This window comes from Gopherus flavomarginatus, chromosome 7 (genome assembly GCF_025201925.1).
Source record: "Gopherus flavomarginatus isolate rGopFla2 chromosome 7, rGopFla2.mat.asm, whole genome shotgun sequence".
NCBI classification, from domain to species: Eukaryota; Metazoa; Chordata; order Testudines; family Testudinidae; genus Gopherus; species Gopherus flavomarginatus.
Genome location: NC_066623.1, coordinates 44,306,209 through 44,325,814, shown reverse-complemented (window position 1 = coordinate 44,325,814; position 19,606 = coordinate 44,306,209). Strand labels below are relative to the sequence as shown.

At 50.0% G+C, this 19,606-nt stretch overlaps 1 protein-coding gene and 1 non-coding gene across 2 annotated transcripts in view; one reads left to right on the top strand and one right to left on the bottom strand.

The window, feature by feature from the left end:
* The window catches only part of LOC127055903 (zinc finger protein 707-like), a 288,200-nt gene that overhangs the window by 125,215 nt on the left and 143,379 nt on the right, over positions 1-19,606 (top strand). The gene's annotated exons all lie outside the window — the stretch shown is intronic.
* On the bottom strand, positions 6,271-6,358 carry TRNAS-GCU (transfer RNA serine (anticodon GCU)). Its single transcript has one exon. It is a non-coding gene; the product is annotated as a tRNA-Ser (tRNA).

The window sequence follows — 19,606 nt, the reverse complement described above, 5'->3', positions numbered from 1 at the left end:
TGCATCTACACTAGACGCGATATATCGACCCCGCTGGATCGATCGCTGCCCACCGATTCGGCAGGTGGTACAGACATACCCCGAGTACCTGGTGATCAGAGCTGGACCCCGGAGGGGGACACATTGAAGGAACTCAGGGGTTAAGGTGCCTCTATTGTCAACTGTCAGGGCTGCTGTGGCTCAGAGGAGGGTGCTTGATTACCTGGCAGGCTTAGGTGCCGCAAACCTGGGAGGCAGGAGAAGTGAAGCGGTCACGGTGTGCTTGGGGTGCTCGTGCTCGGAGCAGGGGTGAGATGGGGCGAGGGGGGGTGCCGCAGGGCAGAGCGGGGGAGTTGCCACAAGAGGGGCGCCTCAGGGTGGAGCGGGGAGCTGCCACGGGTGGGGCGCCTTAGGGCGGGGGCGCGGGGGAGGAGGGCGCAAGGTGGAAGTTTCGCCTACGGCATGAAACATCCTTGCACGGGCCCTGCCCCATGCCCTGCCTGCAGCCAGCCCTGCACCCCCTGCCCTGCCCTGCCCGCAGCCATCCTCTGTCTCCATCCAGCCCTGCACCTTCTGCCCTGCCTGCACCAGCCGCATCCTCCCTGCCCTGCCTGCAGCCAGCCCCACAGCCAGCCCCTGACACACCCCCTGCCCTGTCTCCAGCCAACTCCTGCCGCTCCCCCCTATGGCCATGCCCAAAGCCAGCCAGCCCCCACACACCCTCAGCCTGCACCAGCCCTGCACCCCCTGTCTGCAGCCAGCCCCGAACCCCATACCCTGTCTCCAGCCAACCCCTGATGCACCCCCCGGCCTGAAGCCAGTCAGCCCCACATCCCTTGCCCTGCCAGCTGCCAGACCCTACCTCCAGCCAACTCCATGTCCACTGGTGCCCTGCAGTTCCCAGGGCAGAAACCAAGCACGTCTGCTTCAATGAAGGGGGCAGGGAGCAGCTGGGACCCACATATGTGCACACTCTCGGGTGACCAGACAGCAAATGTGAAAAATAGGGACTGGGGTGGGGGTAATAGAATCCTAGATAAGAAAAAGACCCCAAAATTTGGACTGTCCCTATAAAATCGGGACATCAGGACACCTTAGCACACCCCCAGGACTCCTGAGTTCCATTGCTGGGTTTCCTATTGGTTCCACTGCTGGTTGTTTTCCTTTTCCTGGGGGGACTTTCGGCAAGTTGCTCCACACTCTAGGGCTCTGTCCCCAGCAGTCAAATGGGGATTTCATACTTTCCCGCTATTGGAAAGTGCTGGGAGAATCCCCCAGCAAAAGCTGCTCTGACAGTGCTAAGCAGCATCTGACCATTCAAGGTCAGAGCTCGGTACCTGGGAGAAGTGTTTGGCTCTGGGGTTTCACTTCAGCCCAGTGTAGAGAGAGGGGCCCAACCATGGAGTTTGGCTCAAGAAGACCAAGTGTCCAATTTGTTAAGGGCGTTTTGAATTCCAACCCTGTGCTCCTAAGTGCTTGGTATCAGTTGCAAATTTAGAAGCATGCCCTCCACTGCATTTTCCAAATCATTCATGAAAATATTGAATAGTATCGGACCGCGGACTGATCCCTGCCGGACCCACTAGGTACACCCTCTCCGTTGGACAGCCAAACATGGAGAAGGGTTCCTGGAGTCTGGGCTTTCAACCAGCTCTGCACCAACATTACACTGATTACAGCTGGACTGCATTTCCCTCGTTTGCTTGTGAGAATGTCCTATGGGACTGTGTGAAAAGCCTTAGCAACCCCAAGCTAGATCCCATCTACTGTTTACCCACCTCCACCAGACCCAAAACCCTGCCAAAGAAGGAAAGAGGATTGGTTTGGAATGATTTGTTCTTGACAAATCCATGCTCACTAGTCCTAAGAACCAAACTATTCTGTAGGTGCTGCTGACAAACTGAGTGCTTAAGTATGTATTGCAGGATCTCTCCAGCAATGGCAGTGAGGCTAGCTAGTCTGTAATCTCAGGGGTCTCTTTGTTCCCCTTTTAGAGAAAGGTCCTGTCTTGTTCATGGATGGGAAGATGTTCTTTTTCAGGGATCTCAGACGAGAACTGGGGCACAGCACCTGGTTTGTCAAGGCCACAAAAAAGGAGGCAGGAACCTCTTCTCTCCTGCTGGCAAAGAACCCCAGGTACCTGAAAGACAGGGACTCACATCCCTGAATGGGCTTTTAAAAAGGCACTGGTTAAAGATTGGCCCCGACCATTTCTTGTTTCCATAGACTAGACATTTTAGCAAACTTTAGAATTCCTTGGTGCTAAACACTGTGAAACTCCCCTTTCTCATTCACAGAGGGCTTTAACGCCCCTTATCTCACTCAGGCTCACAACTGCCCGGAGTTTGAGAACTGTCCCTGTTCCCATTGGACTGATGGGAGGAGCTTGAGGTGCAGAGAAGGGAAGTGACCTACCCAAGCGCCTACACAGTAAGGTGGTGGCAGAGCCAGAAGGAGAAGCCGCCAGTCCTGACTCCTGTTCTAACAGACAATAACCCCCCCAGAGGCAGGGATAGAGCTCAGGAATCGAGATGGTGGGGAAATTTCATTGAATCCATTTCTGTCAGAAAATCCCATTCAGGCTAATCCGGTTTGTTTCTCAAAATCATAACAAGTGGGATGAAAGTTCTTTGCAAAAATATTGTATTGCAAAACAAAAGCATCTCCTGTTTGTCAGAGTGTGTTAAATTGTCTCCTCGCACACAAAGAGGAGACACTTAGATCTCAAACATTAGATAAGATGCTTCAGTCTGAGCTAAGTCATTGCTGCTCTTAACAATTTCAAAATAAAAAAATGCAAATAAAATAGACTATTTCAGCTATTCTATTAAGTGTTAATCTGCTCTGAGTAAACGTGATAGGACACCTCATATTATGCCCTACTCCTAGTGACACTCTCCAATGGATCCCCATCCTCCACCCACCGTCAGGTAGGTAAGAGCGGATCATTATTATTTCTACTTGAAAGAGGGAGAAGCTAAGGCTGAGAAAGGAGAATAGACTTGTTTTAGGTCTATCATAACCTTAGTCCCAGATTTGGACCTTAGGACCCAAGAGCCCTGATTTTTTCAAACTACCCATTGGATCTTGAATTTCAGACACTGAATGACCTGAATAAAGTGCTCTCAGATGAGCTCCAGACCAACAACAGTGACAGTAACTATTCATCTGAGGAAGTGGGTATTCACCCACGAAAGCTCATGCTCCAAAACGTCTGTTATTCTATAAGGTGCCACAGGATTCTTTGCAGCAGTAACTATTCAGCAAGTATTTGAGGAGAACTGCAATGTTAGAGAGAATCATGAACTGCTCAGAGACAACTAATGCAGAGAAGCGGCAAAATTCATCAAACATAGAACTGGTTTTGACTTATAAAGAGAAAAACAAGGACCTGAGTCTCCTCCCTGTCAATAACCCCCGGCTCAGCCAATCAGGGTAGAAACTGATAATGGGAGGCTGAGGGATCTCACCAGAGAGCCCAAAGGATGGCCCAGGTCACCAGTGGGGATCACTTCCCGAGCAATAGTTCAGCCTCACATTTTTGGGAAGACCTCCCACAGTGAGAACTGCAGAGCACTGCCCTGCAAAAAACTAAAAAAACCACACACACACTCTCTCTCTCTCCCCCTCCCTCCTGGTGTTGGGAGGGGAACAGGTAAAAGGACAAAGGAAGCAAGAGAAGAGAAAGGAGGGAGGGAGCGATGGAGGAAGAGGTGAACAAAAAGGACAAACCCTAATGTCCCCAGTGATTCTAAGGGACAAAATCCCAGGTGCAGAATAAAATTCTGCCTCCTTAAGCTCGTGTTTTCCATGCCTCGAATTCACCTGTCACCAGATGGATCAGACTGAACAGCTTTCAAACCTCCAGGAGGCTCTTACCTTCTAAACAGGGACGGCTGTTTTCCAGTAAAATCACTAAAAGGGAAGGAGAAACCTCGAAAGAGGTTCCTCCTGGTGCTCACGTCCGTGAACCCGAATACTCTCTCAGTCCTCAAAGAGAGACCTGGAGAAGGAGACTTGCTGAAGCAAAGCCACAGGGGTCTCTGAGGTTTCCCTGGCTCCTCACCCCTGTCCTGCCTTGCTGATGTCAGCATCTCTCTGTGAGGTCACCACCTCCCCAACACCTTGGACCAATAAGTCTTAGGTCCTGCAAAAGGCCTTTGTGATGTCACTGCCACATCCCTCCTTTGCTGTGCCAATGTCCTGCCCCTGGCCTGGACCTTTGGAGGTTTGAGCTACTCCCTGTGGATCACCCCACTCAAGGAGCGTTCATTCTAGTCAGCAAGCCGGCTAGACAGGAAAACATCAGACGCTGCTCCCAATGCTACACTCAGTTTTTCAGAAATTAGTCGACTTTCTGGCCAGAAGAGACCATTAGATCATCTAATCTGACCCCCTGCATGTCACAGGCCTCCTGTATAACACAAGAGCTACTTTGGGGGCAAACACATTCAAGAAAGGCATCTAGTCTTCATTAAATGACATCAGGAGATGAAGAATCCACCCCTTTCCTTGGTAGCTTGTTCCTGTGGTGAATCATCCTCGCTGTTGACTATTTGTGCCTTAGTTGTAATAGGAATTTGTCTCTTTTCACCTTCCAATCATTGGGTCTTGTTATGCCTTTCTCTGCTAGATTCAAGAGCCCTTTAATAACCAATCTTTTCTCTCCATTAAGGCACTTCAACACTTCAGCGAAGTCACCTTTCAATCTTCTTTTCATAAGCTAAACAGGTTGAGCTCTTTCAATAGCTCACTAGAAGGTATTTTTCTCTAGCCCTCAGAACATTTGGTAGCTCTTTGCTGCCCTAGCTCCAATTTTACAACATCTTTTTCAAATGAGGACACCAAAACTGAAAGCTATTCCAATATCAGTCTCACTGATGCCATGTCACCTCCTGTGACGTTATTGACATAATCTGTAACTGTGCAGATCACTGTTGCGACCACTGTTCTATATTTGCAGCCAATACTGTAGAAAGGTTGCCATGTAAGGGGTCTATGGAGAGGTTCTGATTGGCTGATTATAATGATGCTATCTCTAGATGTGTATCATTTTTGTAGTTGATATTATGAATATTGGCTCTATGCTGCCCATATTTCAAACTTGTGCCATAATGGGGGACAAAACAGCTACCTTGTTAGAAGTGGCTTTGCCAATAGATGGAACCTGGGATTTAAACTCCCAATGATCGCACTGTGTTTGGGATCCATTTGAATTCCTCTCCCAGGTCTTTGACACTTTCATCTCCACTCATAGCGACTCTGATAGAGGATTAAAGAAGTCAAAGCATCATCTCCAAGCACAGACAACGGAGAATGCTTCATCACATGACACTTTGAGAAGTGGATGGATAGAACGTGATGAAGATAAACTCTGCCTGGCTCAGACAAAAGATAACAGTTGTGCAGTGATGAGGAAGGAGGGAATCTCTGAGTCACCCGTCCACGGTCGTGTCTTCACAGTGCTCCCAAGCTGGAGAGTGAAGAACCCCCTCGGTCCCACCGTGAGACTGAGGAACAGGAGGCCTGTCACCCCCATTCCTGCCGTCCTGCATTCCTGGTGTCCAGCATCCCAGAGGGCCTCCGTGCCAGCAACGAAACCCAACCGTCGTCTGGACTCCCCAGTGCTCCTCCTCAACGGTTCTAAATCAGCGGGAGAGTGGAAGGTCCTGGGCGTCGCGCCGGCACCTGGGATCCACTGCTCCTGAACAGTGGGGAAAGGTTTCTGTGTTGGGGCATTGTTTAGTGTTTTCTAGTTTCCAAGGGAGGGTTTATGGGCCTGAGCGTTAAGCTCCCAAACCTAGTCACTGTTTCATTGTATTCATTAAGTTTGCATTTTCCCCTGTTCCCCCAGCTTTCTGTACCTTTACCCTGACTACACTTACCTTTGTTTGTGCCAAACCACCTTGTCTCCTCTTTATTTTATTTACACTTCAGAAGGAGGGAGGCAAAATCCACTGATGATAGAGACAGGAGGGAGTCGAGTTTGTATCTCCTGAGAAAAGGGGCTTTTTCCTTTCCTATTTCTCCCCTACCATTTCTAACATTTTCCTTTGAAGCGTTGCCTTATTCAGCTTGAGGAAACATTAGCTTTTAAGATAAAAACTACGAAATACAGAACTAGAGACATTTTTAAGAAATCTGGGATTTAGACGTTTTATTAAAAGCCGCGGGGGGGGAGGGGTGTTGGAGTTTCTGAGAAGGTTTTTATTTGCAAGAAGCAACATTGTTGTGTCTGTTATTGTACCAAGTGGGGAGATGGTTGTCTATAAAGGAAGAGTCAAGACTAAGTGCATCCAGTGAGGATGGGATTTGAACCCATGCATGCAGAGCACAATGGATTAGCAGTCCATCACCTTAACCACTGGGCTACCTCATCTGAGCTGCAACAAAAGGGACAGGAGGAGAAATCTAAGGCCGACAGAGATAGGGACACGAAGGAGTTTTTAAATACTAAGCGTAAGCAGGGTCTGAATGAGCTCCCCCCTCACATCTAGTGAGGAGCTGGGGACAGACTTCAGGAACAGACCGTGTTTGCATAGGCACACCTACTCTGCCTAGCTATGCAGCATGATGGGGCCGCTTCCCCAAAATGACCAGTTTGGGATGGTCTTGGGTTACAAATCACTTTAGGATTGAGTGGAATAAAATGTTATTCTCCTTCCTGTATGAGTGAAGGGCAGCAGAACAGACCTAGTCCATCCTGATGGAGGGGTAGATGGGTGAGGAATAGCTTTTATTGGACTGCAGAGAAGGATTGAGGACATCACGCTAAAACAGTGGTCCCCAAATATTTCACATTGTGCCCTCCTAGCCATGGCTGTGGCCCCTCGGAAGCCACGGTCGAGAAGCAGGGCTGGGAGTGGGGCTGTTGCTTGCTGGGGAGAGGGGTGCGGACAGGGGCAAGGGGGGTCATCGCTGGGCTGGGAGCCAGAGGCCCAGACTGAGGGTGGGGTTGGGGAAGAGCTGGGACAGAGTGGGGCTGAGTGGTGCTTCCTCCCTGCCCTCCATGGGGGCTGACTCAGGCCCTGAGGTGCCCCCATGAATGTTCCTTTGTGTCTCCCTAGGAGTCATACCCCACATTATGGGGACCACTGAAGCCTACTCGCTAAGCAGGGGCTAGTGATGCCAAAGCCCAGAGAAAGGGAGAACAAGTGTGGGGGCCCCAGCACCAGAACCATGCACCCCCTTCTGTCTGTGGCTCTGCCCCCTTCCACCCATAGCCCCATCCACTGTCACTTCTGTTCCACCCCTTCCCCCACCAGTCCCACCCTGTCACTCCTTTACCCCTGCCCCCTGCGGCCCTGAGACCAGAGAAGCTCCATACCCCTGCTGCAGCCCCTGGGCCGTAGCAGGGAGTGGGAGCTCCTCCAGCCCTGGGGCTGACATAGGGGAGACTTTTGCAGGGTGGCCTAATTTGGCCGGGGTCCCAGTCATGGGCCCCACTGTCCCCTTGGTGATGCAAGGTTTGGGGAGACTGAGCCCCCCCGACCTCCATTACGTGCCGCCCAGGCTACCACTGCTCAGTGTGGGGCCAGTCTCCCTGTGTTTTCTGCTGCTTGTGCTGGGGAGCCTGGCCGGCACTAGGGGTGGGGCTCCCAGCAGCCACCCAAGGCTCCAGGGGGTCAAAGGGCACCGTGTGGCAGTGCAAAGGTGCTCACTGCTCTCCCCTGCCCCAATGCTCCTCCATGGGCCCATAGAGGGTTGGGGGAAGTGAGGAGCAACACTATGTGCTCCATGCGTCCTGGTCACTTTCCCCACCTGGGCTGTGCTGTGAGGGGAGCATCAGAAGCTGCTGCTCTCTGCCCTCCCCTTATGCAGCCCAGCTGAGGAAAGTGACCTGGATGCAGGGAGCTCGGATGACGTCGCTTCTCATCTCCCCACCCCCACAGCCCCTAGGGGTACCCGGAGGAGCAGCATCCCAGGGAGGAGCAATGCTAGCTGCTCCATGCACACAGATCACTGTCCGCACGTGGGTGCAGGAGGGGGCGCAGGGGTTGGGGACAAAAGAGCGGGGGAAGGGGTTGGGGTGAAGGGGGTGCAGGAGAGGGGCAGTGGCTGGTGGCACAGGAGGGGGTGCAGGGGTTAGGGGTGAAGGGAATTCAGGAGGGGGCAGTGGCTGGTGGCACAGGAAGGGGTACAGGGGTTACGGGGGGAAGGGGGTGCAGGAGATGGCAGTGGCTGGTGGCACAGGAGGGGGTGCAGGGGTTAGGGGTGAAGGGGGTTCAGGAGAGGGTCAGTGGCTGGTGGCACAGGAGGGGGTGGAGGGATTAGGGTGAAGGGGGTGCAGGAGAGGGGCAGTGGCTGGTGGCACAGGAGGGGGTGCAGGGGTTAGGGGTGAAGGGGGTGCAGGAGAGGGGCAGTGGCTGGTGGCACAGGAGGGGGTGGAGGGATTAGGGTGAAGGGGGTGCAGGAGAGGGTCAGTGGCTGGTGGCACAGGAGGGGGTGCAGGGGTTAGGGTGAAGAGAGTTCAGGAGGGGGACAGTAGCTGGTGGCACAGGAGGGGGTGCAGGGGTTAGGCGCGAAGGGAATTCAGGAGGGGGCAGTGGCTGGTGGCACAGGAAGGGGTGCAGGGGTTAGGGGTCAAGGGGGTTCAGGAGGGGGCAGTGGTTGGTGGCACAAGAGGGGAGTATGGGAGTTAAGGGCAAAGGGGACACAGTGTAGGGGTTAGGGCACAGGAGGGGGCAGGGGTTAGGGGTGAAGGAGGCACAAGGGGTTGGGAGTGCCGGAGCTAGGGGGTAAAGGGAGAGGGGGATCGTCTAGGGGCGATGGGGAAGTGCCAAAGTCTAAGTTTTACCCAGGGCACCATTTCCCCTAACGCTGATCCTTGGTAACATTTCTTGCTGGGACGGGGAGGGGAGAGAGATGAGGCGTTTTCTCTCTGTTTCTTTCCTCTCCTTTTTCTGCTCCTTCCTTCAATTCCAGAATCCTCCCTTGTGTTTCAGACTGTGCAGTGACGCCCTCCCAACTGCAGGCCTCTGGAGCCTTTGGAGCAGAAAGATCCCAGGAGCTGAGGGTGAATCCAGGAGTGAGTAGCTGGCAGGAAGGAGTCCTAGCAGTTCTTCTGGGAGCACAGGTGAGGAATGACTCCCCCTTCCCTAGATTCTCCCCATGGGAACAGGGAGGGTTGTGTGATAAATTCCTGTAACTCTTCTGCCCCTCTGAGTTGGCAGAAACAAGGGCTGGGTTCAGTATCTAGGGGTTCTGCTTCAATAAAACAATACAAAACTGGCTCGAGCCCCCACCCAGTGACCTGGGACAATTACACATCACCCCCCTGGGTGCCTCTAGGAGGCAATACTTCCCCTCTTGCAAGCAGGGAGTCTGAGCCGCTCCACTCCACCAGCCATTCCATGAACCGCTCCAGTGGTCCCTGCAAACTGCTCTGCTGGGGCAGCAAAGAGCCACCAAATGTTCTGAGGGCTGGAGAAAAATGCCTTCTAGTGAGTAGTGAAAGAGCTCAACCTGTTTAGCTTATCAAAAGAAGATTGAAAGGTGACTTCACTGAAGTGTTGAAGTGCCTTCAGGGAGAGAAAAGACTGGGTATTAAAGGGCTCTTTAATCGAGCAGAGAAAGGCATAACAAGACCCAATGGCCGAAAAGTGAAAAGAGAAATTCATATTACAAATAGGGCGCAAAAATTCAGCAGTGAGGATGATTCACCACAGGAACAAGCTACCAAGGAAAGTGGTGGATTCGCCATCTCCTGATGTCATTTAATGAAGACTAGATGCCTTTCTGGAATGTTTTTGCCCCCAAAGTAGCTCTTGTGTCATACAGGAGGCCTGTGATATGCAGGGGTTCAGATTAGATGCTCTAATGGTCTCTTCCGGCCATAAAGTTGACTAATTTCTGAAAAACAGAGTGTAGCATTGGGAGCAGCGTCTGATGTTTTCCTGTCTAGCCGGCTTGCTGCCTAGAACGAACACTCCTTGAGTGGGGTGATACACAGGGAGTAGCTCAAACCTCCAAAGTGCCTGGCCTGGGGTAGGACATTAGCACAGCAAGGGAGGGGTGTGACAGTGACATCACAAAGGCCTTTTGCAGGACCTCAGACTATTGGTCCAAGGTGGTGGGGAGGTGGTGACCTCACAGAGAGATGCTGACATCAGCCAGGCAGGACAGGGGTGAGGGGCCAGGGAAACCTCAGAGACCCTTGGGGCTTTGCTTCAGCAAGTCTCCTTCTCCAGGTCTCTCTTTGAGGACTGAGAGAGTATTTGGGTTCATGGACGTGAGGGCCAGGAGGAACCTCTTTTGAGTTTTCTCCTTCCCTTGTAGTGATTTTACTAGAAAACAGCCGTCCCTGTTTAGAAGGTAAGAGCCTCCTCGAAGGAAGGTGTATCATGTGGGTGTCACAGTTCAGATGCCAATGCCCCACCGCCCCCACTGTAAGGAAGCTCCTGCCACCTGCTCTGTGTTTGCAGGGCGGGAGAGAGCAGCATCCACGCCAGAGATTTGCTCCTGGCTGCCGGAGCAGAGCAGCAGGCTTAGCTGTCAGAACTTCCTGGAGCTATGAAAGGGGAGGATCCCATGGCTCTGTAGCAGAATGCAGGGCAGGCGAGTTCACGGCAGGCATTATGGGATACTGGAGGAGGCCAGTTATGGTTATATAATGAACGGCAGCATCTACACTGGCACTCTGTCCCTTTAAGTTTGCTGCAAAAAGCTCTAGGCCTCTCATCGAAGTGGTTTTATTTTGTCACCAAAACAGGGCAGTTTTGTCACCAGATGTGGCATTGCAGTGTGTACACCAGCCACGAGCTGCTGACCGAAGGGGAGTTGTGAGTTTTTCACAGACCTGAGCAGTATAATTCTGCTGAAATAAGTTTGTAGTGCAGACCTGGCCAAAGATTTACACACACACACACACACACACACAGCTTGAAGGAAAACCTCATCTGCTCCTCCGCTTTGCAGAATCCAAACTCAAGCAAAGCTTGTCAGGTCCTGGTGGAGATCGCAGGGAGTCAGGTGTGGTCGGACACTGTGTTTTGACTAGATGCAAGCACCATGGCTTAGCTGGCTAAAGCACTTGCCTTGTAAGCCGGAGATCCTGAGTTCAGGTCCCTAGAGGAGTGGCTTTTGGGGCACATGGTATTGGCTACTGTCAGAAGACAAGATTCAGAGCTAGATGGGCCTTCGGCCTAGCCCAGTGTGGTTTTTCTTACGGTTTAAATTATGCTCAGAGCCACTGATAATAGAGTTATTGAAAGTTTGGGAGATAAGAGCTGATAGGACAGTGGTCCAGTCCCCTCGCAGCTGATCCCCTCCCTCTGAGACAGGGGCAGGTCTGAGCTCTCGCACCAAATGCTCATTGTGGCTGCCAGAATCTGTGGGCAGCTCATTTAATTTGCATTGAGGGTTGAGTCCTGCTTTGTGCCCAGTGTCTGAGAATGAAAATCCTAAACCGCCCTTTGAAACAACAAAAGCAGCAGGACGTGTTATTGTCCCTGCCCCAAAGCAGACAGACCAATGGAGAAATGCCACTGAGTCCACGGTAATACTCCACTGCCATTTTACCTTTTTTGCTTGCTAAACTCCCTCCCAACCTTGTGGGGTCCCAGACCCCGGTATTGAGCCTGAGCTGAGATGTCTACACTGCAAATTTACCACCCCATGGCCCAAGCCCCAGGAGCCGGAGCTGGCATGGGGCAGCCCTGGATGTTTCATTGCAGTGTGGACATAGCCTAGCATTATGTCTACACTGCCATTAGCACACCCAAGTCACTATTCTCAAACCCTGGGTCAGCTGATTCAGGCTTGTGGGGCTTGTGTGACAGGGTTATAAAATTACAGTGTAGACACTTGGGCTTGAGCCCAGCCTCTGAGACTCCACAAGGGGTGAGGGTCTCCGAGCCTCGGCTCCAGTCTGAGCCCAAATGTCTACACTGCAGTTTTTAGCCTCACAACCTGAGCCCCAGGAGCCCAAATCAGATCATCCAGGCCAGCCAGGCCACAGGGATTTTATCTCAGTATAGCTGCACTCTCAGGGTACGTCTACATTGCAATGCAAGCCCAGGGTTAGCAGAAGTCATGTCAGCAGCCCCAACACATAAACCTAAACTATGAGGAAAAGACCCACCCACAAATAAGCTGGGCAGTGTCCTTCTCCCTAAGGTTAGTAAGTCCAGCAACCAAAAGTCATTTAACATGAGCCATCTCCTCTCTGCACCCCACTCACAGCTGTTGTCCTTAGTCAGTGCAAGCCCAGAGGTGCCTCTGTAGAGTTCATCTGCCATCCTGGGTGGAAAAGGGGGAAAATAAGAAGGCACCGTACTCACTATGTTGTCTAGGGACTCACTCACCCCTCCACAGCCCCCATGTCCTAAAGTTGGTCTAACACATAAATTTTAGCATGAGGACTCAGGCCCCAGCCCACTTGGCTTTGGAACCAATGTCCCCTGCCTAGCAAGTGCTATTGAATTGAGGGTGAGTCCCTCCATCTGGATCTGCCAAGCACAGGTCTGCTGCCCTCGATTCACACAACAAGGACAACAACCCTTTATTTCTCCTGTCCCAATAACAAGGAGACTGGGAATCCAACACCAGCCAAAAGTGATCATTTTGGCAAGCAACCCAACATATTCCCAACATACTGTAAAATCCACATGAAGACTCATACACGAAACCTTGCAAGAAAATCTTCCTGAGGGGGTCTGAAGCACCTTCTGCTGGGGGGAAAGAAGGAGCTGTGGGTTGAGATTGAGGGGCACTGGGAATAGGAGGGGGTTGTGGGTTGGGACAGAGGAGAAGGGTGAAGAGGAGCAGGCTCTGGTTGGGAGTGAGGAGCAGTGAGCATAGGAGGGACTGAGGGTTGGGACTGAGGGGCACTGGGCAAAGAGGGGACATGGGTTTAGGCTGAAGAGTATCCTCATTTGGGGATCCAGCAGAACAGGGGAAGGCAGCAGGTGATTCTAATTCCATAGGGATATTTTGTGTGTGTGCTTGCAGGGGAGGAACATGCTATATGCCCAGAGGCCTTTATTCCTCCAGCCTGCAAGGACAGAGGGGCTGTCAGGAAGTTGCCCCTTCAATCCCCCACACACAAAGGCCCTTCTTAGAAAAGGTAAAATCCTGAAGAGAAAAAACATCAAAGAAGACTCCAGAAAGACAGATTTTTAAGATATAATGAGTAGTTTATTACCTGACCAGGGACTTGAACCCTCAGATTTAAAGTCTGATACTTTACCAACTGAGCTAGTCAGACTCACAAACAAATACAGCAAGTTGGTGCAGAGGAGAAACTAGTCAAGGAAACGAAAGCAGGAAACAATAGGGGAAACCTGCTGTTCTCTCTGGCCTGGTCAACACTACGAGTTTATGTCCAATTTAGCAGCATTAAATCACATTAACCCTGCATCCGTCCACACAAAGAAGCCCTTTATATTGATATAAAGGGCTCTTAATACCGGTATCTGTACTCCTCCTTGATGATGAGTAGTGCTGAAATCAGTATTGCCATGTCAGATTAGGGTTAGTGTGGCTGCAATTTGACGGTATTGGTCTCTGGGCGCTATCTCACAGTGCACCATTGTGACTGCTCTGGACAGCAATCTGAACTCGGATGCACTGGCCAGGTAGACAAGAAAATCCCCGTGAACTTTTGAATTTCATTTCCTGTTTGCCCAGCGTGGAGCGCTGATCAGCACAGGTGACTATGCAGTCCCAGAATCAACAAAGAGCTCCAGCATGGACTGTTCGGGAGATACTGAAGCTGATCTCTGTATGGGGAGATGAATCTGTTTTATCAGAACTCTGTTCCAAAAGACGAAATACCAAAACATTTGAAAAAATCTCCAAGGCTATGATGGACAGAGGCCACAATAGGGACTCAACGCAGTGCTGAAACTTAAGGAACTGAGACAAGCGTACCAGAAAGTCAAAGAATGAAATGGACGCTCATGGAGGGAGGGGCGACTGAGGATTGTAGCTATCCCACAGTTCCCGCACTCTCCAAAAACCATTTGAATTCTTGGCTGAGTTCCCAAAGCCTGAAGGGTCAAAAACATTGTCGCGGGTTGTTCAGAGTATATGTCGTTCCCTCGCCTCCTTCCCCCATGAAAGCAAAGGGAAAAAATCCTCTCTCACCTTTTTTCAATGTCACTGTATGTCTACTGGATGCTGCTGGCAGATGTGGTGCTGGAGCACTACACAGCAGCATCCCCTTCCCTTCCCTTGCGGACGGCAGACGGTACAGTAGGACAGGTATCCATCATCGTCGTCCCGTGAGTGCTCCTGACTGGCCTGGGTGAGGTCGGCCGGGGGTGCCTGAACAAAGATGGGAATGACTCCCAGGTTCATTCATAGCAGCTGGAGGCTGCCCTCCCCTCCCCCCTTTGATCCCTGCTTGCAGAAGCAATAAAGTCAGTGTTGTTTCAAATTCCTGCATTCTTTATTACTTCGTCACACAAATGGGAGGATAACTGCCATGGTAGCCCAGGAGGGGTAGGGGAGGAGGGAAGCAATGGGTAGGGTTGTTGCAGGGGCACCCACTAGAATGGCATGTAGCGCATCATTTCTGCGGGATCTCTAGGGCTCTGACCCGGAGCGTCCGTTTTCCCCTCTGGTTCTTTAGTAGGCTTGCCTGATAATCTAGGCAGAACTGACACTCCATTAGACAAAACTTAATGAAGAGAATGACCTGGGGAGTCATTCCTATTTTTGTCCATAAGCCCGTGGCCGACCCCATCGAGGACAGCCACGAGCACCCATGACAGCAGCAGATGGTGCAGTATAACTGGTAACTGTCATTGTCAACTTGCAAAGCAGCAGACGGTACAGTAGGGCTGGTAACCATCTTTGCTAACTTGCAAAAAGCAAGGGGATGCTGCTGTGTAGCACTGCAGTACCACGTCTGTCAGCACTATAAAGAAGACATACGGTGACAGTGAAAAAAAGGCTGAACGGGCTCCATGGTTCCTGTGCTATGGCGTCTGCCCAGGCAATCCAGGGAAAAGGGCGCAAAATGTTTGTCTGCTGTTGTTTTCATGGAGAGAGGATTGAGTGATGACATTTACCCAGACTCACTCATGACACTATTTTTGCCCCATCAGGCATTGAGATCTCAACCCAGAATTCCAATGTGCAGGGGAGACTGCGGGAACTATGGGACAGTTACCCACAGTGCAACGCTCTGGAAATTGTATAAAGTCGAGGACACAGGCCCATACTAAGCACATTAATTCGGCGGTGTGCGTCCATGTACCAAGGCTAGCATCAATTTCCCTGGCCAGGCCCTTTGGAGGTTTGAGCTACTCCCTGTGGTCACCCCACTCAAGGAGCGTTCGTTCTAGGCAGTAAGCTGGCTAGACAGTAAAACTTCAGATGCTGCTCCCAATGCTACACTCAGTTTTTCCGAAAACTAGTATCTGTAAATTAGTCTACTTTCTGGCCAGAAGAGACCATTACAGCATCTAATCTGACCCCCTGCATATCACAGGCCTCCTGCATGACACAATAGCTACTTCTGGGGGAAAGGCATCTAGTTTTCATTGAATGACTTCAGGGGATGGAGATTCCACCACTTTCCTTGGTAGCTTGTTCCTGTGGTGAATCATCCTCGCTGTTGACTATTTGGGGCTTAGTTGTAATATGAATTTGTCTCTTTTCACCTTCCAATCATTGGGTCTTGTTATGTCTTTCTCTGCTCCATTCAAGAGCCCTTTAATACCCAATCTTTTCTCTCCATTAAGGCACTTCAACACTTCAGTGAAGTCACCTTCAATCTTCTTTTGATAAGCTAAACAGATGGAGCTCTTTCAATAGCTCACTAGAAGGCATTTTTCTCCAGCCCTCAGAACATTTTGGTGGCTTTTTGCTGCCCCAGCTCCAATTTCACAGTATCTTTTTCAAATGAGGACACCAAAACTGGAGACAGTATTCCAATATCAGTCTCACTGATGCCGTGTCACCTCCTGTGATGTTATTGACATAATCTGTAACTTTATAGATCACCATTGTGACCACTGTTCTATATTTGCAGCCAATATGATAGAAAGGTTGTTGTGAAAGGGGTCTATGGAGAGGTTCTGATTGGCTGATTATAATGATGCTATCTCTAGATGTGTATCATTTTTGTAGTTGACTTTATGAATATTGGCTCTATGCTGTCTGTATTCAAACTTGTGCTATGCTTCCGAGGAACACCCCAGCCAGACAAGTTGGTGTCAGTTCTGCCTAGCCTGCTTGATGGCCCATTAAGGACCATCAGCTCTACAATCAACCCATTGAGAGAAGGTAGATATGCCTTGTGGCTCAGCAAGGTATGCAGGGACCTGCCTATGGACAAAACTCAAAGGTTTTTCTATGCCACGTGCTGGATAGAGTGTCCTTGGGACAAAGAAAACAAAGACCACATGGCAAGAGACTGTAAAAGGCTGATGCCTCGTCTCCATCTTGTCTTCAGTCCTGCTTCATACCTCTGAAGGGACTTTGCTACAAACTGAAGCTCTGTACAAGGGACTGAATGACCCATCCCAGCTGTGGATGGACTCCAGAGACTTGATTTGAACCTGCAGTTTATTCCATCACTGCTACAAGCCTGAACCAAGAACTTTGCCATTACTGTATGTGAAGGGTTAAAATTCATGTGCATATTATATAACAACCTGGTCTATGGATTGTGCCAGCTCTTTTCCAGACCCAAAGTCCAGAGTATAATCAAGGGACCAGAAGCCTAGCAAATAGTGACCAGCTAAAAAGAAACCTGGGTAAACAGAAAGCCTTGCTTGCTAAGATAGGCTTGGTCAGCAAATTGCCAGGTGTTGGAGCTAAGAACTAAAGAATTGTATCTTATTCAGAGTTGCAGATTGAACAAAGAATCCCTGTTCCTATTGTGTAAGTCTCTTCTGTAGGGAGACGTTCTTCCCAGAGATCCAACCTTGAGTTTATGAAAAGTTGGCAGATGTCAATATAAGATATGGCATCCTTCCACCTCCCTTCCCAGGGACCAATGCCTTGCCTTAAGACACACAGAAAACAATCTTTATTGCCATATACTTTCACTGTTTCTTTGCTTTAAACCCTAGGAATGTACCTGGAGGACAATCAAAGGAGTTGCTCCTTTCCTATGGACCTCAAATCAGAATTCAGCATAGATATTTTATACTAATAACATTTTATCAAAGTATTCATGAAATGTTAACTTGCTAACTTGAGACCATGGGTGGAGACATTATGTAACCTGTTAACCTTTGGCTACTGTGCTTATCATGTCTTGCTGCAAAACCTATCCCAGAGTTTGGAACTCCCTACCCCGTCTCTTTCCCCCACCCATGGAAAATCTATATATTCTATTGTAATCAATTAACAGTGTCTCTGAGCCTAATAAGCAAGGTGACACTCTGCCAGTTCTGTGTGTAATAAACTCCTATTCTTGCCCTCTACATGGTGGAGATTTATGTCCTTCACAGACACCTGCTGAACAAAGAGGAGATTCAGCATCCAGCTTGGCTGAATGTGTCTTCTCTCCCCACAGCTGGTGATCTTCTGAGGAAATGGAGAAGACTGCCTTTGCCTAGCTGCACATTGCTTGCAAAAGAAACAAGTCTTTTGGTGGCAAGTTTGAAAGGAGCCATTAGACAAATGTGGAGACAGGGAAAAATGTCCCCCCAACTCAACTGGCATCTGTGGATGTTGAAGTCCACAACACAAGTGCTAAACAGTATATGAGCACAGGCTGGAGTCAGAAGAGTCTCTAACAAAAGCCTTTTCCACCAGCAGGGGCCTCTCTGTGCGCAGAACTCCTGGTAGTGTGATGGCTGCAGGCAGTGGAGAACTCTATTTTGGCATCTCTTTGTCAGTGAACATCTACAGAGGCTGTTTAAAGGTCTTTAGATAGTGATCTTTGGGAAGAGCTGGCTGAAGTGTCTTCCTAGTAACCAGAAGATCCTGGCTTGGCTGCCAGTTCTTCCGTGCAAGTCTGAGGGAAATGGGGAATGTCTGTAGTTGGAATTTGCAGGGTGTTGTCCTGGACCATCAAAGGGAACAGTTGCAAGTATTTTCTCAAGGCAGGCACCATGGCTTGGGTGGCTAAAGCACCTGTCTAGTAAACAGGAGTATCCTGGGGTTCAACTCCCAGTAGTACCTTGCTCTACGGGTTTTGTCTCCTCTGCTCTCATTTTCCTGTGTCTTTCTAGGAAACAGAAGAGACCTCCCTTGGTATCCAAGTCATTGCTTGCTAAGGAAAAGGCTCTTTGGAGAGAGAAACATTGGAAAGAATCAAATCACAAGCCTGGAGTGATGAAAAGCTGCTGTTGACTGGCATTGGCATGGTGGTTGCTTTGACTGCAATGCTGCAACACAAAGCCTGCACCACACGTCCTTGTGATTCGCTGGGGATGTCCACACAACAGATGTCATGTCATCTTCTTTTTGATTGTCACTGATGAAAAATGGAGCAGCTGGGAGAAAAGTCCCAGAGGCACTTGCCAGGTAAAGTAGAGGTTAGAGATGCAGCACCCAGTGGTGCTTGCCAAATCTGTCCACTCCTCCCACTTTTGGTCAATCTTTGAAGAAGCAGAGAAGAATGCCTCTACTTGCAATGCAAATGCTTCCAAAAGAAACCGGTCATTTTTTTGACAAGTGTTGGAAGAGGCACCTAAGAAATGTGGAGACAAGGAAAAGGTCATCGTAACTCCACTTGCATCCATGACTCTTGAGGCCACAACGCAGAGCAATGAGCACTGTACGACCCAGCTGGGGACAGAAGGGCCTTTTCAAAGGCATTTCCCACTAGCAGGTCTTCTCTGTTCACAGAATTTCTGATAGTTGATGTCTGCTGGCACTGGAGATCACTATTTGGCATCTCTCTCTCTGTCTCAGTGAGCACCCGCTGTGGTTGTTGAAAGTCTGTGATGGGATCTATGGGATTGCAACGGAACAGTGGGACCCTGAGCCCTTTGTCCACCACTGGGCTCCCTCTCACACATGTGATGCTGAGACAAGCTGTGAATCTCTGGCAGATATTGCACTACACAGAAATCCGTAGTAGGGACACAGCCAACTGAATTACATGAATGCTTCTGCAGCCATAATAACATTAATGATAGAAAGTCGCCCCCCTACAGCTCTGCAACCTGCACCCCTGGATCATACCATCTTGCCTAATCAGAAGCCTGATCAGTGTGAGTTATTACACAGGGCCACCCCTCCTCACTGGAATAGTCCTGAACCAGCCTTGTAATGGAGCTGAGATTTCCCACGAACTTCAAGCAAAATACACCAGTTTAAGTAGAGCATAAAACAGATTTATAACTACAGAAAGATGGAGTTTTAAGGATATAAGTGTAGGAAAAAGATCAAAGTAAATTACCAGGGAAATTAACGAAAAATCACAATCTCAAAACTACACATTATTACACTAGGGCGAAGTTCAGTTATGCACAAAATGGATGTTAAGCTCGAGATGCTGAACATGCTGGGCGGGCTTAAGGTCGGGTCCCCAGGCAGGAGGAGAAGAAGACTGGACCTGGAGGGGCAGTCTGGGGCTTCCGGACCCATTGCTCACAGCCAGCGCCTGCACACTTCACAAGTCACCATGGCGCCCCCAGGGTGACCAGAATGGAGCAGCAGTTCAACCGCAATACGTACACTTATGGGACTACAGGCAACTCCCAGATCACCACAG